This window comes from Drosophila serrata, unplaced genomic scaffold (assembly GCF_035046125.1).
Source record: "Drosophila serrata isolate PLE 108 unplaced genomic scaffold, ASM3504612v1 contig_376, whole genome shotgun sequence".
NCBI lineage: Eukaryota > Metazoa > Arthropoda > Insecta > Diptera > Drosophilidae > Drosophila > Drosophila serrata.
Window position 1 is genome coordinate 2,568,630 of NW_028257274.1, and position 24,035 is coordinate 2,592,664.

The following is a 24,035-nucleotide window of genomic DNA, read 5'->3' on the forward strand; positions in this document are numbered from 1 at the left end:
CAAGAACGGAAGCCTCTGTCGTCTTTGTTGCATGTTTTCTCGAAAATAAGAAAACAAACAACAAAAAACCGGCAACTCAGTGAAATTATTAATGGTCAGCACACAAAATGCAGTTCAACCAAGGGAAACGAGTAAAGGCACAAGTAGCCAAGGAGTAAAGGATTCTCAGAGGACAAACTTCAATGTGGTCAGTAGTCCGCCGCCAGAAGCTGCAAAAATAAATAAATAAATAAACAAGAAACTCTAATTAAACGCCGGGTCCCCGCTCTGCTCTGGCACTTCGATAAGGCAACTGTTACCAATTACTTTGGGCCAGAAATACTACACTCACTTTCCCCTCCTCCTTTCCTTATCGTTTGGGTCACAGTTTTGTGGACTTTCAGGGGACCCCAGACTTTGGGGCTTGTTAAAAACTTTTGTGTTTCGAAAAATTCAATCTGTTTTTTGGTCAACCAAAAAGGAGTTAAATAACGTCAGGAGGCTGGGAGATTCGAAAAGTGCAACAATTTGCACACATTTTGTGTTATTTTATTTTATATTGTCTTGTCTTCAAGGTCAGTTTGTATAAACCAAAGGATCAAAGGAGATATTTAGGGGAGTTTTGGGATAAACTAGGAATCTTAATAAAGTTTATAAGGACTTGATAAAGATGATGTGGAAAATATAGTATTTTTTATATACAATAAACTGCTATTTGTTGGTTAATAACTTCTGATTTTTACTTTAAATAAAACAATGCATAGATTGTCTTGCTTTACTTTGTATATATTCAATAAGAGTTCACTGATTTCTATATGCTTATTGTTGAAGTTTTTTATATTTAATAAGATTTGACTGATTTCATTATGTTTATTATTGAAACTTAACATATACATTACTTCAGAAAGTTATTAAAAAGTAAATATTTAAAAGTAACATAGCTACAGATATAGTTTAAATCTCTTTTGGATTTTAAGGTAACTCCTCTTATAAAAATTAATATAATTTATTAAATAAATTCCTATTAATATCCCAAATTTCAAATAACATTTCGTGCTACACTTTTACACCCAAAAAGTAAATCATTTTCTTATTTCATATACCTTCAACCCACTTAAAATCAACTTACCTCAGCGTTAATCAATTGATTAAAATATATATATCTTCCTAACCCCTTTTGACCTTTTTATGTGTTCAGTTCAACATTTTTGAGGTTCACATTTCTCAGCAAAACCGTTTTTTTACTCTTAAATCTTGCGAAATGCCATAAAATAAGCGAACCCAAAACCGAAAATCAGAAACCAAAGCAAGGAAATGCTGCCAAACCGGCTGACTAAGCTGGCCAAAAATAATACAAACATATATATATATATACGAATAAATGTATATATATTTAAGCATTTGCATAACACACAAAAAATACCACGAAAGCCGGCAGAAATTAAAAGAAAAATAACGAAACGAAACGAAATTTATAAATTGATTTCGAGCTGCAACTAAAAATAACTAAGAACAAAAGCTGAAGGGGAATCGGAAATCAGAAAACCGAAATTTTTTGGGATTAAGCGAGGATTTTGTATTTCACCGCGACTTTGCTGTTTCAGCAGAATTATTGCATTCGAAATATTGGCATTTACGTCACATTAAATTTAATTGTCAGTTGGGAAGTCGAATATGCAAGAAAATAAAACAATAAATCAAATAAAAATTAAGTTAAGCTGAATAAAAAGTGATTCAAAATGTTTGAATTAAAAATGTTCTCATAAGTTTTAATAAACTTAAAACAGTTCATAAAATACAATAATAAAAAACATTTATATAAATATATTTAATATATTAAAAATAAATAAAATTATAGATAAAATGACATATTTTTAACTTAAAAATAAAGAAAACAACTAATGGAACCTTCCTGAAAATTCATTATCTAATTAATAATAGTTTTGTAACAATAAAATCAGATATATTGTATTATTTTCTTCCAGTATTTTTAATCCCACCTTATAAAGAGAATTATTAAACTTTTAAAAGAAATACAAAAAACCTCAAAAACCGCTGCAAAAACCCTCAAAAAAGCTACAAAGAAACTTGCCTCGCATTAAGACGACAGAAGAATTACATTAACTTCGAAATAAAGAACCCAGAACTCCCTCCTTCCGCTTGTATTTTTTTTATCGTTTCGAAACGACATTTTTAAGCTTGTTAATTGCATTTCCTAATTATCAAAACTCATAAATTGCAATTTATGGCAAATGAAAGCCGGACTTTGGACAAATTTCCCCTCATTTCCGATGCACGCCATAAAAACGAAGGGGAAATTGTGGCCGAAGCTCGAGGAGAAAGACAGAGAGAGGGAGAAAGCATGCGAGCTAACGAGCGAGAGAGAGTGAGAGAATTTCCCCTCTCGCAAGTTTACAACATTGGAAAACTCCCCGCCGCCTTTTTTCCAGTCATAGGTCTCGCGTTGTCTCACTCACACACCCACGGCGAGAGGGGTGGTGGCTCTTTGCTGCCATTATGGAAAGTGAAATGGATATATTGCGACTAAACAAGGTCGGCAATAAATCAAAAAGGAGCCACAGCATCTGCAGAAAGGAGAAAAAAAGCCCGCTTTCGCAGAAATCAAATCAAAATGCCATAAAACAACGGTGCCCACAGCCGGCCCTCTCGCTCGCACTCGCACTTGCACTACAAGGGTGGGCAAGGGGGGTGCAGAAGCAAACAACAAATGAATTATTTGCAATTAATTGAGCGCAAATTTGCAAAAATACTTTTGGCTGCGTGAGTGAGTGTGTGTGTGTGTGTGTGTAATGATGGATATGCGAATGTATTGCCTGATGGCGATCTCTCTCTCCGGAATTAAGTATACGCCCCGTGTTTATTTCTCTTATTGGGAAAATATATTAAAAATACAAAAATAATGCCCTCATTTTTTTGTTTATTGATCAATTGAGCATAAAATCAATTGTTTTGTATGAAATTTGCTCTAATATTTTGATTAAAATGGAACAGAAATGAATGTAATGTATTTTGTTGGTTAATAAAAAAATGGTTTGTTTGTTTGGATTTCTCTATTATGTTTATTAATTTATATGAATAAATGATTGTTTTATATATTTTTAGATTCTTATTATGGATTTTTTGTGTAAATAAACAATTGTTTTAGGTATTTATAGCTTTGTTTTGAATTATAAAGCTCAAATTATTTTCGAAAAATGCTTTTGAATATTTTAATTTTAAAATATCAAACATTTACCTACAATTAAAATTTTTCATTTCCATTTATAGAGAAAAATCCCTTAAAAAATATATAATACTCTTTAATATTAATAAACTTCAAAAAATAGAAATATGTATATAATACTATACAATACTACACTATACTATAATTATATATATTCTGCTTATAAATGGAATAAATATAATAATTATACCCTTGTAAGGGTATTATAATTCTAGTTAGAAGCTTGTAAAATTGTAAGGCGTCTTTTCCGACCTTATAAATCGTATATATTCTTGATCAACATGATTAGGAGAATCGTTCTATCCATCTTTGGGAGTAAAAAATATTTGGAAATTTTTTAAAAATTTTATAAGGGGTTACATCGTTAAAATTGTCAAAAATTGATAAAAATTTTAAGTTTCTTAAAATTTTAAATTGAGTAAGCAAATTTGTTAACCTAACAAAAACTAACATGGAAAAGCTTTCCGAATTAAAATTAATGATTTTTTGACTAAGTTATGAGTTTTTTAAACCTTGTTTATTTCATGACAGAAGTGCAAATTACAAGGGAATATAAATTTCGTTTTCCTGAAGTTAAATTCGTTTCCTGTTTTATACATTATTTTATATTGCATATATTTATAACAGCTTAATCATAAAAAATTTCAATATTATACCATATAATTTAGTGTGTACTTGCTTTTTAGAATGAAATGTAAAACATCTTAGTTAAGTGCATTTAAAATTGTTCATTTAGCTTAATATCATCATAAAAATGACAGGTTTGAGTAGATTGATTCATAAAAATGCGATTAAACCTTCATAAGAAATAATAATAAATTTAATTCATGTGTTTTTAATGAGTATTTGAATGAGTACTTAATATATTATATTAATCAAATAATTTATGTTAGCTATGAATAAATGTCTTAATTTAACCAAGTCATGTATTAAGCATTGACTTTTCTGGCAAATACCTTTTCGTAAATTAAATAATAGTTAAAAGAAAACAATAACAGAGTGATACCCAGTAGATTAACCCAATGATTACTAATTACTGGCCAAGTCACAACAATTGCCACCTAGGAAAAGCGATGATCTTCCCCCTTCTTTTCTATGGGGGAAAATCTTCGCACAAACACAAAACTTTTTTACGACTGCCAAGAGATGGACAGTTCTGTGACTTTATGTCTATAAATTCAATGAACTCCCAGCTAGAACAATTTGTGATGTCAATTCCTGATGTTTACACACGCACACCCAACCGAAAGGCAACTGTGTTCAACTTTCACATTTTACGAGTTTTATATGGGCACTCGGTTCGCTCAATGATGATGATATTTTCACTTGAGAATTTTACGAGCAACAAATTGCGCTACAAATTACACGATAAATAGAAAATTATGACGGGGAAAATGTGGACGAAGACAATGCGGCAGTGAGAGCTCCTTAACCCTCGAACGACCGTCGTAAAAATGACTCCCCTGGTTCCCTAAATTGTAATGTTCATGTCATTTCAGCAATCTTTCTTTCCAAGTCTCCTCCCCTCCAACAAAAGTCCCCTGGTTTTTACAAGCTGTTGAAACAAAGTTTTTGTCCGGTGTAAATTCAATTGTTGCTTACCAGGTTTTATTGATATTTTATTTTGTATTTTTTTTTTTTATTTTGGGCTAGTTTTCGGGGCGAGTTTCCTCACTCGGGAAAGTCGTAAAGTTGCAAAATCGTTGAAACAATGGTCAAGTTTTTACGAGCGGAACAACGAGATTTTTACCTTTTTCGGAAAGGACACTCAAAGAAGTTGAGGTATACACTGGGAAAAATGGTTCGCTAAGAAAGGGAATTTGTATATTTTACGGGAATATAAATTCAATAAGTTTCTGGGTACTAATAATGGACTTAATCTTTATCTAGTTCTGGTTTATATTAGGTAAATTTTAGAAATTATTTTTAGTTATCGATTTTAAATGGATGGATGTTGGAACCAATTGGGAATTACAGAGAAAAGAACACTATTTTTTAGAATATTGATTAAGAAAACGCCACTGTGTTGAAAAATTAGCCTTACATTTAGTTTTTGTTTCAACAAACTATAATCATTTTTCTTTGTTTACTGGAAAATTAATATTCTTTTCAAGGACTTCAACTAAATAAACAAAATTTTCAACTTTAAAAAACATTTCCCTAATATATTTTTCTCTGTGCAGAAGATGTATAATTTATGAAGTGTTGGCCTTGTGCTCTTCAAGGACCTTCGGGCCATCATAGCTCGTGTGTGGAATAGCTGGCAATGGGTTAAGCACATACATATAGATTCCTTTATATATAAATATAACCAAAAGAGGTCGTATATTTTCAGTTAATTGAGCATTTCACACCTAGCCAAAGGCTGGCAACCTGGCATCGTGCAACCTGGCAACGTGCAACGTGCAACCTGCAACATGCCGCTTTAACGAACCTGTCAAAAGTGACAAGTATACCGCTTAAAGTTGAGCAACTTATCGGCCATTTCATAAACCAAAGGGGGTTATCTATGTGTCTTATGTGTCTTTTGCCTGGCTTATATCCAAAAACTGCATCCTTGGCCACGTGGTCAGGCATTGACAACTCCCCCCGAAAATGTTCACCTGTGTTAATTGATGGGCTTCCCTTTCCGCCTCCTCCTCCTTTGGACAGGTATTTTGTAATTAAGCCACTTGAGCCCCTCTACAGATTGAGTACAGTGGGACAAATGGACGACGGGACGGACGGTGGGACAGATAGACATGTCAAGTTTCGAATTGAAATATATTGCAGGTGGAAAGGCAAACAAAAACAAAAACAAAAACAAAAACGTGGTACAAACATTCTATCGCAAAGGTAAATGCTTTTTTTGACACTGCCTAATGCGACTTAATGTTGCGGTTACGCATTCTTGGGGAGTACAGTGCGGTTCATAATTATAAGAACTAATTTGAGAACATTTTAAATAAGGAACTTGTGTGAGAAAGTTCAGGTACTTTGAAGTTAGAAGAAGGGCAAGTAAGGTAACATGAATTTACTAGTTAATTAATTATCTAAACCAAAGTACGATTAGATCTCAACTGATACTCATGCTGATGAGACAGAGCTGTCTCTCTAATAAAATACTTTGTTTCCTAACCCTTTACTATATTTAAATATTATATGCAATTACATTTTAATATCATAAAATAAATTTTAGCTGAAAATATAATTATTTATTTTAATGTTGTTTTTAGTCTTATACTTTCTCCCTATACTGTACTACATTTTATCTGGCTTTTTTTTTTTTGCTATATCTCCAAAAATAATCATGGGAAATACCTTTCAATGGAGAATTGGAATGGAATATGCAGGTCGCTCTATGAAATCCACTCAATCATTCGACTTCATTTCATGGAAAAAAAATAATAATGAAAATAAAAAGAATGAAAACGTTTTAACTGATCGCTCAATCACTGATATACATGTGTCTCTATGCAGAGAGATATCTATACAAATATATATATATAAATAAATATATATATATATAGCTAGACTGAACGATCGGTGGGTGGCAAGACGCTGCCTGAATTGAATTCATTGTTGAGCAGCGATTTGGTTAAGTCACCCGCGTGATTGTTTGCCTTTTAGTTTTGGGCCTGATAAGTACGAGCCCCTATCCTGGGCTCACCTGAGTTCAAAGGTCAATCAACAGGTGACGAGGCAAGGCCTGGGGCTATTTTTTAGTCTTTCAGCTTCTGTGGGAAGATATTTTTTTTGGGGTGGGAACGACCACACATTAATTTTTATATTGATAGCCATTTTACTTCAATTTTTATTGGCATGCAAAATTTGATGACTGATTTAATGGGTTTTCTCAAAAAAAAAATTGCTGATTAATAAAGTTGGATAAAAGTCAAGGGTGAAATACTCTAAAATATATTTAAAAATATATAAAGTATAATATGTAATGCTTCCAGTTTTAAACATTATTCCTTTAATTAATGTACCTATTTTTAAATCTTTAGAGAAGTATCTCCCTCTTGGTTTATCCCCATTATAAAAGCCATTCAAACAATTTCCAATCTAAATGTCTGGCTAAAACTACTGTTAAACCTAGCCAGGCTCAAAAGAAATCGCATAAAAAAATAATAATACAAAAAAACAGACAACTGATCCTGCTTTTTTTTCGCGATCTCATTTTTACGATCGTTGGTGGAATCGTAAAATGTCCCAGGTGACCGCGTGTGGAACGTTTAATTTGATGCTGAAATACTGATACTGATAGTCCCGGGCTCAAAAAGCCACTTAAATTGCATATAAAAGTGGCTTTTATGATAGGCCTTCTATTAGCAAAATAAACTATTACGTGTTAAATCGCACGATCCTGATGCGGGCCACAAAATGATCATTAAACTTAGGTTTTTTTGTAGCTATAGTTGTTAAAATTCATGAAGGTTTCGCTTTTTTTAAAGGTGAGTTACGATAAAGTAAATAAATCAAAGGATGCACAGGGAAAGGGGGGGAGAGCTAAAGAACCAAATTCTTAAAGAATTTCTTAAGAAATACAAGAAGTTGTACTTCGTTTGTTAATATATTCTTTGTTATTTCGTGAACTTATTAACTAAATAATTAAGATACATGCTAAAATTGTTGTTAAGTAAATGTTATACATGATTTCCCCATTTCTTTATATAAATCTTCTTAATTTGTAGTTGAATGTCTTCTGTATTTAACATCCTTTAAGGTGTCCTATTCCTGATTGTAGTATTTAAATTATATGGTATATGTTTTATAAACCAAATTTTAAATATTATTCTCCCAATATATATCTCCTTAATTCCTCCCTGAATATGGTCTTCTGTACTTTAGTTTATTCTACATTCAGCAAGGTGTCCCCTTACAACAACCATGTGCAACCAAGGATGAAAGTCAGCCAGGGGAGAAAATAAAACCAAGAACCAAGAGTCTTGAAATAGTTACAGGCAGAGTCTTTCCCTACACATTTATATATAGAGAAAACAAGGTGCCGAGGTCTCTTAGATCCCAAGGATTCGGAAAGCGAAAGTGAGTTTTTCGGGGTAAATGAAATTAACAACGCATCCTTTGCGCATCGCTGATTGTTTTGTTTCAATTTCTAGTTGCGCCCCTTGCGATCCAGAAACCAACAAAATATATCTGCAGAGGGAGAGTGAAAGAGATGGATGGAAAAAGGACCTTTAACCTTAGGTTCCTTGAAATAAGAATTTATTTTCGAAGGAAATACTATATAGCCTAGAAGTCCGCCTCTCTACCTGAACTCGTGAGAGGGACCCCGCCGTGCCGGTGGTTGTTTCTTTTGCCTACTTTGACGACAAGAAGTCAAACTCTCGATTTACGACCATTTTGTTTGAGTAATTTCCTTCGTCCTTAGACCTTAGTCCTGCGTCCCTACTTGCCACATGCTCGACAGTTGTATAAATTGTACAGTTTTTACTTTCAGCTGTCGATCCTTTGCCAGGGAGTGTATAACAAGATCCGATTCCTGTGACTCAATCATAATAATGCCAACTTTAAATTTTCTTCCCCTTTTCATTCCGTATTTTAATGGTTGCCTTTTTTACGAGGTTGTCGATGATGTAAATATTTAATGCTCACCGCCAGCGATCGTAACCATATATCATTGACTCATTTGCCTGCTCATTTTCCCAATCAAATCAAAAATCAGTTAAATAAAAACACACAAAAAACTATATAGGAAATCAGAGCCAAGGAAATGTTCACAATTCAATTAAATGATCGTAAAATTTCCTCTGAATGGCGGAAAATAAAAGTGGAAACAGAGTTGTTAGCCTCCCCAAAAAAAAAAAAAGTTTGATTGTCGTAAAATTTCCTCAAATTGTTGTTAGAACATAAAAATCACCTAAAAATTGGTAATAAAATCAATCGAAACATAAATGGAACTAGAGACTATTGGCTATTGAAAGTTCTCCTCCCGCATGTTTTTCTTTGTTATTTGGGGGAAACCCCTCGTAAAAAAAATAATAAAATAAAACCATAGGAATTTCAAGGTGATAATAACTTTATTTCAGAAAGAATCAACGGTGTCACTGATAAGTGGAAAAGTACTGAAGAATCTTGATAAATTATGCAAATATTTTGTTATAATTTTTGCACAATCACTTTTTAGCCTAAAACTTAAGTTTGGATAGAGTAAATATTTTGTTTTTATTAGCAAGTGTTCTTAGAATATTTTGACATATTTGCATTTACTTTGAAAAAGTCAACAGTTTATTAGTGTTTTGATCTTTTTCTTCAAAATAATATTTAAGGGATTGTTTATGGCTTTCATAATAAGAAAAATATTTGAATACTTGATATTTATTTTATTCATAAAACAAATTAGGTCCTATATTTACATTTATATAATGAATTTAAGAACTTCCTCATTGAATTTAATTAAATGGTATTTATTGAAGTAAAAATAATATTAAACTCATTACAAAGCTTAACAAATTTTTTACTTATACCAATTTTGCTTGAATTTAAATAACACTTAGAGAATTAATTTAAAACAAGAAGGGAAATTATTTTTCAAAACCAAAGTTTATAAACCCTTGCAGTTTGTTATTTAATTATAGGATTGAATCGGCAATCGATTATAAAATATTCACATTCTTTAAGTCAATATTAATCGACAACTTATAGTTTAAAAAACCCATAACTAAGTCAAAAAAGCATTAATTTCAATTCGGAAAGCAGTCCCATGTTAGTTTTTATTAGTTTAATAAATTTGCGTACTAAATATTAAATTTAAAAACTTTCAAATTTTTGTCAATTTTTAAGAGGATTTTAACGATGTAACCCCTTATAAAATTTTCAAATATTTTGTAAAAATTAAATTTTATCCATACACAGCTAGATCGATTCGACTGTTGATGTTGATCAATAATATGTATGATTTATAGGGTCGGAAATGACTCCTTACACTTTTACAAGCTTCAGACTAAGATTATAATACCATGCAAAGGTATAAATATCGGTTTATATTCCCAACCCCCTTTCATAACCATTTTAACTAAGCTCAAAATTGGACACTCCAAAGTAAAGCCCAAAAAAAAAACTCGCAAAGTGCAATGAAAATTGAAAATAACGTGGCATGCAACAGTTGTACGCAGACACACACACACACTATAGATGGGGCCAAAATCAACATGAAAATCAAATTCATTGCATTGGCAATGGTTCATGACCGGGCCTAGACACATACCGAGTGGCCTCCTAAGTGCGGCGAGAACGCGAAAAACCGTTAAGCATCAATTTTGACGCATCATAAAACTGCAATGAAGTGATAAGTGCCGCTGCAGCAACAGGAAAATACAGTTGATAGATATTCGACAGAGTGAGAGAGAGAGAGAGAGACAGAGACAGAGGAAAAACCAGAATCTGCAAATGGATATTGACGAACTTCCCCAAAAACTGAACTGAAACTGAAATGGGGAACACAGGCAAACCCGTATCTGAGCGATAACAATGCAAATGCAATGGCACCCACTCTCTGTGTCTGCGAATGTGAAACGTAGCCCAGTTGAGGGAGTGTAGACGAAGCACTGAGAGAAATAAGTTTTAGAAGATGAAATCGTCATAGAAGAATTTTTGAGTTGATTAACTTATACATTTCAAATAGTTTAGTGCAATTAATAGCAAGGAAAACAGGCGCTATAGAGTGAAATTTCTTTGGTTATCACTTAAAATATATTCTTTGAAGAAAAAAATGACATTCTTATTTAATATATTTGTGAGTATATCTGCGCACTGCAAAAAATGAGTAAATATATAAATATTATATGATTTATTTATATTAAAAAAAGGAATCCTAGTAATATAACAATATAACAATTCTAAAGTTAATATCAGGGAAAAGTAGCCGTGAAAACTGAATAACAGAATTAATAATAATAACGAATTAATAACATTATGCCATTCTTATATACCATTTTGTTAAGACCACATTTATAACATAGATTTTATTTTAGGGAGTAAGTCTTTAAGTAATTCTTCTAATACTGATTTTGCACTAAAATTCCCATAGTCTTTGTTTAAAAATTATCTAAATAGCACTTTTTGAAGTCTATTCTTTTAACTTTTTCAATTTAATTATTTATTTATTTATTATTTTTAATTTGTTTGTTAAAATTCGATCCTTTTTACGTTGCATGTCATGACAGTAATCAAACAAAACCCAGACTTTTATGAACACCGCGGGAAGTTGACAGCTTGCATCATTGTCATGATATGTAAAAAAAAACTTCTCCCCCTAACCACGCCCTCCTGACGCCCCAATGTTTTGTTACCTCCCCCTCACCCACTATATAGATATATATGTATTTTCCGGAGTTGGCCAATTTTATAGCCTCGCGTGCGCAATTATGTTTATAGATATTGGTAAAGTATAAATGACACAACAAACAAGAAATAATAATAACAATAAAGGGGAAATCACATACTATTTACTTGATTTTTGGAAAACAATAATAAGCTAGTAGGTTTTAGTTGAAATTTTATAGTTACAAAAATAAATAATGATATTTTAGACCTGAAATATTTATTTAAAAATTAAATCTTATAGAAAGAGAATTAATACTACTTATCCTATGTGCAATATATCCTCTTAACTTATTCATTATCCCTTTTTTTAAGGCCTTCTCCCCAACCTTCCCTCCATCTTGATTGTCAATCCTTCTTACCAAAATCAATTGAATCTTGGTGTTGCCAATCTCATCGACTAATTGACTTATAGCCACAGACTCTGACCGGACCTCTCCTCTGTGACTCTTAATCAGAGACAGAAATCCAACAATCCGGCTAACACACACACAACACACACACTTTTGGTTGTACATAAATTATCTTTGGCACACACCTGTCAGGTGTCTGCCTCGTTGGAGGGGGCGGGGGGGAGAGGGGAAGCAAGGCAACACCTAAAACGTGGCTCGTTAATTGTCGGAGGAGAGACCCAGGCGAGACCGAACTGGTTGCCGCATCGTAAATCATTGGGGAATCCATCAAAATGCGATCATTGTATCGAGATTGCAGTTAAGCCCCCTCCCCTCCCCTGTACCAGTTCAACATAATTTCAATATTTTTGCACTCGAAATTGGGGCGGAGGAGGAGGAGGAGGAGGAGGAGGAGCTGCCCAGCTCCGCCGACTGAACCCAATTGACAACTTAATCCTGCGACATGTCAGTGGAGGCTCAAATGAGATTTACGCGGCTCCGCAAGTCGGTTATAGCCTGGCCCATTTGTGTTGACTCAATGAAATGTTGTACCGATTTTTCAACATGTTGTCGTCGTCCATGTGTGTGTGTGTGTTCATTCGCCTTGATTGACAAAGTACAGAGGTGTAATTATTTTTCATAAAAAACTGTTGCATGTCGCTCCAAAAAAAAACAGAATTCTCTCTCCATTTGGTTGTAAGTTTTCAATCAATTTGCACTCCCCAGACCCCTGGATCTGGCCCCTGCAATTATGTCAGCGATCCAAAGGCATAAATTACGAGACCAAGAGCGATCATGCCCAAGAGCTAGAGCTAAAGAGATCTATCGTAGCGCCAAAGATCTTTTGGACATCAACATTGCGAACGGCGGTGTCGCCATTGCCAGAGGGAAACGATCTAGAAAAACAAATGCAAATGCTGCACTGGAAAAATAACTAAGAAACTAATTTTATAGGAGGTTGTAGAGGTATTTAAAATGTTGGAAAATAATTGGAGTACAAACAGTTAATTAACAAAATTAAACAGGCTAATAGGAATGCTTCTTAGAAGATAACAAACTCCTAAACTCTAGTTTAAATGTGTAAATACTACTTTTAAATCTTTAGAAACTCTTTTGAATTTTGTATATTTAATTTTTCCTAGTGTTTTCTCCATCCTCCCATTTTTTCTCCACTGGGAGGAGACTCATTCCCCCTCAGATCGTCGTCGGCCCATAAATCTTGAGGCGGCGGCGCGTTACTCATGCGCAGTGTCTCCTCCAAGAGTAAAAAGACTCCCAGACCCAAGACTCCAGACTCTGCGACGGTCTAGGAAAATGTTTTTATAATCGCATTGCGACTAATTATCGTATCGGAGGAATTATTATGGTGCGATCATGAAGGCGATTTGCAAATTGCGTGCCTGCAATTCAGACGCTAAGTGATTAGATTTGATTCTGGGCGGAATGCTTTTAATTATGGTATAGATATTATAGAGTACCCTGCATGGAATTTAGATAATATTATTATTTTATGTGATTTAAATAATATATTTAAAGCATATATCATTATTTCTTTGAGATAGTTTATTTATTTATGAAATTGTTTGCAATTATATTTTGAAAATCACATAAATGAATGAATGAATTCAAATTTTTGGCAATTTTTAAAAATTTTCACGATAGGATCGGAAGTGATTCCTTTCCAACGTTACAAGCTTCTGACCGAAATTAAAACCCCCTAGGTTGTAAAGATATAGCTATTTAGTTGTTTATAATATTTATTAGATCTTTATTAAATATTTGTACTAATTTACTAGTAATTGAAATAATGTAATATTTTGTTTATATATTTTAATAATATTCCTAATTATTTTAAATATATTGTTAAAGCTGTGTTATAATTTAGCTTGCTATCTAAAGTAAAATGTCAATTAATTTGTCTCAAATTAGAGAATAAACATGGAATAAAAGGTTTACTATGTTTAAATATTCATATTCTTAATAAGAAATCCTGCAAAAACCGAATTATAAATCATTAACTCTATCTTGAAGCTCTGCACTTTCTTAAAATACTGCTTATATAGTAGCTAGACCCTTAAAAATTAATCTTTTCTCCCAAAAATAGCTACCATAAAAAATTAATTAACTCCAAACTAATATGCCCGACAGTTTATGGAGCTGCCATTGAATGTATATGGCGCATATCGTCAATGATCGTGTTTTACTGCACTCTTCTCGCATTTACTATTTGATTAACCAGCAGCCCCTGGGGCCAAAACTCTACCCTCGGCCTCCTTCTTCTCCTGAGCTGCTGTTTGAGGAAAATAAAAACCAAAAAACTAAAAAAACCGAAGCCTGGTCTTGGTGATTTTAGCTTGGTTGTCTTGAGGCATTTTATTTGGCGCCATAAATCTATCAGCGCGCGCCGGCTAACTCGAACTCGAACTCGGAACGCGTGCGCATGCGCAAACACTGGACCTGGAACCTCATCGAGGAGGAGAAGGAGATGGAGTTGGAGATGGAGCCTCTCTCTGAAGATTTACGGTTCGTTGAGGACTCCGAGCTGCGGCTAGGAGAGAGATCATTTTAAGTTTATGATACGAAATCAGATTGCTTTATTGTATGCGAAATGTGATCGATCCAATTGGATTGTTGCTTCGCTTGGTTCCTTCTCCTGCACGAAATTCATTTATATTTATGATTTGTGAATTGGTTTTTATGATGATGTTGTTACACTCGTCGTATGTTACATTTGTTTTTTTTTTACAGGCCTTGTGGCCGGAAAAGTGTGAATTTGCCACTTCATTTGAGAGATTGTAAAGGCATAAATTATATCGTTTGGTGGCTATTTAGGCGCAGTTTTTATGGCCATGTGAATGGGAACAAACGAAAGTCAAATGTCAGGAATGAAAAGTGTATATATATAAAAACAACACACTTCTTAGATGAGGAAGGTATGGCCCAGGGACTCACAGTGAGCAGAAAAAAGCAAACAAACAAAATATATTAATGACTTATCAAGGATAATTTGACAATGGGCCATAAATCAAATCGCGTAGCTCGCTCGTTGGCCCAAAACAGGGCGAGTTTCTTAGTTGGATCACCCCCCTCTGCTCTGCCTTGCCCCTGTTTGCCACTTATTTGGCTACACAGTAAATAAATTAATTAAGAATAAACTTGGATTATAGCAAAAGTGCGTTTTAAAGAGAATAAAATATTAGGGATTAACGGAAATTAATGAGTATATAATAAAATAAACTCACTAAAGTCAGTAGGTAATATTTTATTACGATTATTAAATAAATTTCAATATTAAAAGAGTGAATAGGAAAGAGAAAATATGAATTTAAAAATATATGTTTTAATATTTTAATACAATATTAATTATATATATTTTTGTCATTGTTTATTAGTGTTCAAAGTAAGTAACAGGTAATACATACTTACTGGCCATAGATACTTAGTGATCATAGTTACATACTGGTCATAGGTACTTACTGTTCAGAGTTAATTACTGCTCGAAATTACTTATTGATTATAGTTAAATTAAATAGCTCGCTGTTTCTCTCTGCCTCTCCCCCTCTTTCTCTATGGCTATCTCTAGAGGCAACTCCTCTCCCGCGCACTCACACTCACTTTCTCTTCTCTTCTCTTTCCTCGGGGACTATAAATAGAGGCGCTGAGGTCGCGCGCGCCTCAGTCTGTCCTAGGGGTACCTAGTGTTAACATCGATAATGATAGTGCAAGTGATCAGCCTTCGACCGCAAAAATATGACGTGGCCAATGCAAAACACCTGAATGACCAGGAAGAAGCTCTCTTGGATTCTTAATCACTACACTGGAAGCAAGTAAGCAATGACGTGTCCTTTACTGCGGTAAGTCTTAACCATGACATTTATATTATGTATGAAGCTGTTAGTGGAATCAGGCCTAGGTCCAATTCACTTCTTTATTGCCATGGTCCCCTTTAGATACTTAGATTACTTACTCATACTTTTGGATACTTACTAATATAGTTACTTACTGGTCATAGGTATTTACTGTTCAGAGTTACTTAATCTTCATTCATACCTACTGATCAGAGTTACTTACTGCTCAGAGTTACTTACGCACATATGTGCTTATGATTCCCAACTGGTTCTAACATCCCCGGAAGGAAGTGGCTTCTGCCGGCTAAGTCTCAGAAATGTGTTTTGTTACAAAAGTTGCAAGTCATTGTTTATTAGTGTTCAAAGTTAGTAACTGATCATACATACATACTTACTTTTTATAGATACTTACTGACCATAATTACTTAATGTTAATTGTTCATTACTGATCATAGTTACTTAGTGATACTTACTGATAGATACTTACTGATCATAGATACTTAATGATCATAGATACTTCGTGATCATAGTTTCTTAATGTTTTTAGCTACTTACTGTTCAGAGTTATTTACTGATCATAGTTACTTAATGTTCAAAGTTACTTACTGGTCATTGATACTTACTGATCATAGTTAATTAATGTTCATTGATACTTACTGATCACAGATAATTACTGATAGTTAACGGACAGACGGACATGGCTGGATTAACTCGACAAATTCTATTTTTTATAATATTTCTCCTTAAAAATACCCTATACTTTTTTGTTCAGTGCATTTTGTGACAGCATTGAAACCACCCAGAGCCATTGGAATGCACCTCCGAACACACACGCCAAATGGCAAATGTGAAATGTGATGCTGATGCTTAATTTCTGCCCCAAAAGGAGTTGGAGGTGGACAACACCACCACCACCACCACCACCACCACCACCGGAGGAGGAGACAAAGAGGGGGCCCAGAGGAATGTCGGGGATATAGCCTGTGGTGGGCCAAATTGGATGCCCAGCTGTGTGGCTGCAGACTGTGCCATAACTTAACACCTTCGCTGTTGTCTTCGCTGGAGTAGGAGGGTTAGGAGAGAGGAGAGAGAGAGTGGCCAGGGGAGTGGAGGGGAGAGGTATATGTGAAGTGGTCATGGCCAATGCATTTGCATTTACCTGGCGAGAATGGGTTAAAAAGAAATACACCAAAAAACAGGGTGACTTAAGGTAATATTAATTAGGTTATGCAAATAATAGGGAAGTTGTTTTTAATCGTATTTATAATATATTATTTCAATATGGTAAATACAATGACCATGCTTTATATACATAATGATAATGTTATTGCCCATTTAGAAACATAAACACTAATGATAACATGTCTTGCAGTCTACCTATCTATCGTTTATCTTTGGTTTTCTCATAGAACAACAACTCATTTGAAGTTCAATTTGCTTGGTCTGTGGACTCCTTGGAGTTACATTATGACATCAGCTGGTAATTGTGATTAATGCTTCTCCTGGACCCTGGAGACACCCGCTCTGAAATGGCCAAAACATCTGCGGTCCAGTCTCCCAACAAACCTCATGTGAGCAAGAGAGTCTCAGGTTTTGTGTTTCCTTTTTTTCGCCTATTATTTTGTTTGATTTTTTTCTATTTATTTTTTGTTGTTGTTGCTGGATCATACATAAAATATGATTGCATTTTCATTTGCATCCATGTTTGTAGCAGATTGAGTTTCCTTTTGAGGGGCGCGAGCTTGTGAGTTTATGAGCTTGTCAATTGCTGGAGTTCCCCCAAGAGTTTCCTATTTATTTATTTGCATATCATGGCCAGAAGTGAAGTGACCAATAATAATAATAATAATACTGGCCAAGAGAGAGAGGGGAATAGTGGGAAAGGAAGTACCATACAGATCAAAGTAGAACCGAATTGAAACGAATCGAATTGAATCAAGGTGCAGGCCTGCACCTTTCGACTTCACCTTCGGCGTTTCGTTGTAATTAAGAACATGTTAGTTGTAAAGAGGAGGTTGTCGTTGATGCTGCCGTTGGGGCCCGCACCTTTTAAGGCCACTCGATGTTGTCCCTAAGATTTGCAACACTCGAAAAAAATACTAAGCTAAAGCTGGAAAATGTGTGCCTCAAAAAGAAAGCTTCCTTAGCTAAAACTATACTTTTAAGGGGGTTTTAAATGACATATGTCCTTTGTATAGAGTTCCCTTAATAGTTCCTGACTTCATTCACTAAATTCTATAATTATTTTTCAAAAAATTCTATAAAATCCGGTCCCCCAGTGTATTTTGCCCCCAAAAACTCCTTCTGCATAACCCGGGGACTCGTGTCTCGTTGCATTTGCAAATTTGTGCTGTGGCGGCCGTGTGAAGTCAAGAGGGCGAGCCAAAGTCAATTGCATTCTTAACCCTTTTGAGCCTGATCAGCCTGGCAGACAACAACAGCAACAACAAATAACAGTACAACTCTAATTAAAAATTAACACACTTCCAGGGGGGGTGCAGACGGTGGAGGGGTGTTACCACAAACATTCGTTTAATCAGACAAAAATCAAGTCTATTATGGCCAGGCCTTTTTGGCCAAAGTCAGCAGATTGGCTGTATCTGCATGAAAAACGTATAAACAGCGTCTCATTTGAAGTCATCATTAAAAACGACGACGATGAGGATGAGGATGAGGATGAGGACGAGGTCTGTGGCTGCCTGGAGTCTCCTCCAACTCCTCCTCCGATCCGTGCAATCCTCTCTTGGAGGCGCACACTTGAGGCCATGTAATCAACGTTTGCTTACTTCATTTAGCGCGCGGCGAAAAGAAAAGCGAAACATGCATACAATCAGCGTGGCTTTGCAACAACTCTTGGCCAACGGGGACCAAAGCGGACCTCCGATCCAAGGAGATCTGAAAAACTGGCACTGGACATTGCGGACATGGGACTGGGGACATGGGACAAGGAACGGGGAATGCAGAATGGAGCTGCTTAAGCTGGACTTTAACTCTAAAGGCGAAATGCACAGGGAGAAAATACAATTAAAACTCATAATTGATTTTAGAATTATATTACATTACATTACATACATTTTATATTAATTTTGTAGGGTTTCAAGAAATGTAAGCTTGTTTTCAAGAACTGTTTCAAGACCTTGTCATGCCTGGTAGTTAGCTAGACAAAAGTATGGCCTACTTTTTGGCGTCTGCTTAGAAGATTATCTTAAAGAGTTACTATAATAGGTTTTATAGACGTTTGACTTGACTTATTATGGTTAAATTTCGAATTTAGCTTATTAGAAATAACAAATAAGTAATATAAAGAAACAATTTTGACCAAGATGGTCTTTCAAGACCATTTGAGCTACTCATCTTACTCCAGAACAATCGCTATTTACTCTTACTATCATTTAAAATATTAAAAACAATTTGATGCTTCAAAAACATATATCCCAATTGAATAACAATAATTTTTTCAGACAAACTCTCTCAGAATATCTGTGGTTGTAGCCTCTGCGCCTTTGCTTGTTGGCAATGATGTATTTTTGATTTCGTATCTTATATTACCAACAACACAGAGATCCCAGCAAATGCCAAGTGTGAGGCTTGAACTGCACAATCCACAGAATAAAGCCAGGGACCACAGCAAGCAACAAATTCAACTTGAGGGGGGACACAAGAGGGAGCAAAAAGTTGATTTCAGAATTTTTATTTTTGATTGTGATGATTGTGCATTGAAATTTGATACATTTCGGGCTGGTCGGTGGAGGGGAATGGGAATGGCAATGGGATGTTTTGCCAGTTGCATGCAAAAATGTTGGCTAGTCGACAAGGCATTGGCATGGCCAGAAACTACTAACAACATTAATAAGATTGGCATCTGCTGCTCGCAGTTCAAATGTAATTTCTCATCAACCAAAGTGGGCTGACTTGTTGCAGACTCCAAAACTGGGGTGTGGTCGTCGTCATGCACCTCTCCTCTGGCTCCTTCGATTGCATTCTGGCCATAAAGATAACTTTTTCGTGTTATCCCCTTGGTGCTGGTAGCTGCTTAGGCTTGTTAGTTTGCCATTGATAAGCCAAAAGATTGCACATAACGAGAAGATGTCAAAGGAGCATGAAACTTGATGAGAATGATGGGTAAAGTAAGGACTCTCCATTCCCAGAATATTTCATTGTAATATTTAATTATAAAATCAATAAATATTGCATAAAAAACTCTCTTAAAGTGTATTTTCCTTAATAATTATACTACTTAAACTTTATCTTATAATGGAACCAGCTAGCTAACATTTCTATTGAGCTCATGACATTAAAAGCCAAGCTCTTTGATATCAAATTTAATGCTCTTACTTGCAGCTGCTTAATTTGATAAGAAACTAGTGGTTTAATTTCTTAAAAGCGCTTAAAAAAAACATTTACACTTAAATTTAAGTATCTTTAAAAATACCTCGTGTTAAAACATTTGCTTACATTTGAAGCGTAATTTGCAAAAGTTTACGACTTATTTATTAGCTTAATGCTAGCCTTGAGTAAACAAGAATATTACATTTTTATTACAGAAATTAATCAAGACCAGTCTAACCAAGTTTGTTGATTTTGTAATTAAGTGTGATAAAGCTATAAAAAAAAACAAGTAGCTGAAGGAATTATTTCTAATTTCCTGCAGTTAAGTATTAGGCACAAGTTTTCTTTTAACTTTTTAATAGTGAATGAATGATAAGACCTTGTTTTTGTAAAGTTAATACCAAAAACCTCTTTAGGACATATCCAATTACTTGTATATCTTTGATGTCAGCACCAAAGAAGCTCAAAGAAAGCCATAAATCTTGACATGAAGAAATGCAATCTCTTTGGAGCATTGAAAATCGAAATCTTTTCTAAAATGTCGTCTATCTTTACAAAGGTTTTTGGGGGAAGATAGAAAATATCTAAAACCCTCAGCTGCTTATGTTAATGCCTCCCCCCAGAAACACGTGTAGAAAACCATACGATATGGTTTATATGGAATGGAGTATGGATGGGCGGACTGGAGACTATGCGTTCGAACAATATTTTCAACACACAATATGAAAGAGGAAAATAAATCAAATTGATTAAATTCGAACAGCGAACAATCTGAGCCTCGAAGGGCAAACAAAAAGCCAAGACCCGAAAGCCACAAACCAAAAAGCCAACTCACAGAAAGAACCAAAAACCCGAGGCTCATTTAAATAATAAACCACTAAAATCGTAGAGAAGACAACGACAACGAATTTAAATAAAAAACCGTTCACAGCCTCCGCGAACAAAAAACCGAAAAGTAAACCATTAAAAATTACTACTAATGTGCACCTTACACAAAAAACACCGAAAGAAAGATCCCATTGGGGATCTTTGAAGAGACAAAGGCCACAAAAGTCACGAATCTGGGAATCTCCGGCTAATGCCCAAAGAATATCGGAATCGGGGTATAGGTTCGACCCACTGCGGTGACACACTGGTGAATTCCAAACAAATGACCAGCGATTCATCTTCGGAAAAACCTCTTTGTGGAGCCGACTCTTTGAGGCGACACTGGAAGGAAAAGCTATACAGCTATACTTTGACTTCATTTTATAATTATTTAGAGATTTAAATAAATCAAAACATATAGTATATAGTTTCTAAGCCCATCCTTCTAATTAAATACAAGATATTCCAATTAAATCTTAACGCACTTTTCGTTTAGTACAATCCTCCAGTCCTAAGAGAAAAAGCAAAAGAAAAACTATGAAACATAAATTGCACGGGGAGGAACTTAGGTGTTGGGGGTAAAACTAAAACCACTTAACTTAATGAGCATCAAATATCTGACTTCCATGTATCTGCAACCATATCGTTTTGGCCGCAATTCTCGATACGAATCTATTATTTAAGACTCTACTCTGGTGCTGCTGGTGCTGCTTTTCTGCTACGGCACTAACATTTCAATTAATAAACTGCCCCGCTCCCGGGCACGCAAAACTCCCTGGCCAAGTCCCACGGCTCACCTTCCGAGCAGTCGGAACAATAGCTAAGTATAATCACTTTGTTTTCACCTTTGGGAATAGCCAGTGACAGACGCTGTAGGTGGGTGTGTGACGGGGGGAGGGATATGGGTACAGGCACTGAGAAAAATAATCACACACTAATATTCTGCTGATTTTGAGAGGGTTTTTATATGTGAGTAACATTTTGTCATGGAAGCTTTCTTCCTTAAACGGAAACTGTAGTGTGACCAAGGCTCTAAAAATGCAAGGATGTGTGACCATCCACCCAATTAATAGTACCATAGTTTACATTTTTAATAAGATCTAGTTACTATTACCTATTCATTAAGACATATAAAATCATCTAAGAAAGATCTCTTTTTGAACTATAAAATCGTTTTACTATCCTTGACCGAATTTTCTTTTAGTGTTCAACCGTAGTAAGAGAAAAATAGTTACTAGATAATGGCGCTGGATCGGGTAGCCTGGGAATGCTGAATGTTTCCAGTTGCACATGCCACGTGCAACCAGTTGGCGTTGCATTTATGAAAATGAGCTCGGTTGTTCTTGGAGCAATTTGTAAACGAGACAATTGACCAAATGCTTATGGTGGTGACTCTTCGTTTCCCTTGAATATGTGGCCATTGTGACTTGATTGCCGGGGCCAGAGTTGGACAAAGAGTCAAGTGTAACAGGTGACACATTGTCATCAACACAAACGGATTCATTAGAGCTAATAACCCTTTACGAGCCAATCAGATTTAAAGGGAATTTAAAGCATTTGAAATAATTGGTTTGAATATAATAAACTTATTAAAATTGCAGTGCCTGCAAATATATTGGAGATCAGGTTAATAATTAATATTGATTAATAACGCGCCTTTTTAAGAGACTTAAATAATCTTACTTGTTATTTATGAAACAAAAAAATTGATGCATTTAAAAACAATATTTATAAACAATAAGCAGAAGCTTTCAAGTAATAGACAGCAAAGCATAAAAGCATCCTTTTACTTCAATTGTTTTCCTCAAGATTTCACCCTTTCACCACCTGCTTTCCAATGTCATGTCTCTGGGCGAAATGAGATCCCCACCAAATCCGGAGAAAACCATAATCCATTTCGATTATCACCCACTACAACAGATGGCCCACTCGAAATGGCCAAAAACAATGGACAAATGCCCGGCTTTAACCTGCCAATCTTTCTCCACTCGCCTGTTGTCATCTCTTTTTGGCCAAAAAGGCCCCCAGGTGCCGTGGCCAAAAACTGCAACTGAAAGTCATCCAGGCTGGCTGGCTGGTTGGTTAACAACTGAACTGAGCTGAACCGAAACTGTATGCCCATTTAGAGCTTGACTTTGCCATCGGAGGTCCTTCAAAAGAGCGGCGACAAAAAGGCAAAGCCAATGGCGGACAATGTGGCGATCCACAACGATGAGGATGATGATGATGACGATGGCGGCAACAACAGGAGCAACATCTACAGCCACTGCGATGGCGTGGTAATAAAAGTGAAATTAACAATCAACGGACGCTTTACGGTTGACATTTCACATGACAGGCTAGTAATGCGATTTAGCAGGATAAAGGACAGCACAAGCAGCGGTTTGGTATGGTTTTTTGTTTTTCTGCGAGTTTGGCCCCTGTCAAGGCACTGCAAGTGGTAGTTGCAGGAAAATGGTTGGAAACAAAAACAATAAGCAAGCAAAAGGAACCGAATATAAAACAATTACAGTAAAAAATGAACAACTAAACTTTCTTTTAAGAAAAATTCTTTAAAAAACAATAAAGTATTATAAATATTAAGCCATAGTTGTTTCCTAGCCTTAACTTTACTCCCTTTTTTTACTGTACTTTCCCTCCAAAATAATCTGATTTTTTGTTGAAGAGAAAGTTAATTAAAATAATGAATTTTCCGTTGACAAATGTCTCTCGCCTGTCAAATGGTCATGCAGAAAATTGTTCTCTTTCCACACGGAGACTTCTCTGTCACATTGCATACTTAATAAATGCTAATAATAGAGTTTTAATTAAATAGATTATGTATTTGCGTATCTGTGTGTGTTGTGTTGTATTCGACATTTTGGCATTCTGGCTTGCATTTTGGCTTTCATTCAGCATTTGCATATTTGCGTGTTTGCATTGCACCATCGGATCCCGGCGCCTTGGGATCTCTCGATGGCATTTTGTAATAAGCAAATTGATTTAAAATTGTCAGCATGGCCCAGTCGTGGTCCAACCAAATTATATTCTGCAATGCGAAGGGAGGATTGGCTA

The 24,035-nt window shown here is 35.1% G+C and overlaps 1 protein-coding gene across 5 annotated transcripts in view; it reads right to left on the minus strand.

Moving 5' to 3' along the window:
• hth (Meis homeobox homothorax) overlaps nt 1-24,035 on the minus strand; it is a 206,354-nt gene that overhangs the window by 131,097 nt on the left and 51,222 nt on the right. The window lies entirely within an intron of this gene.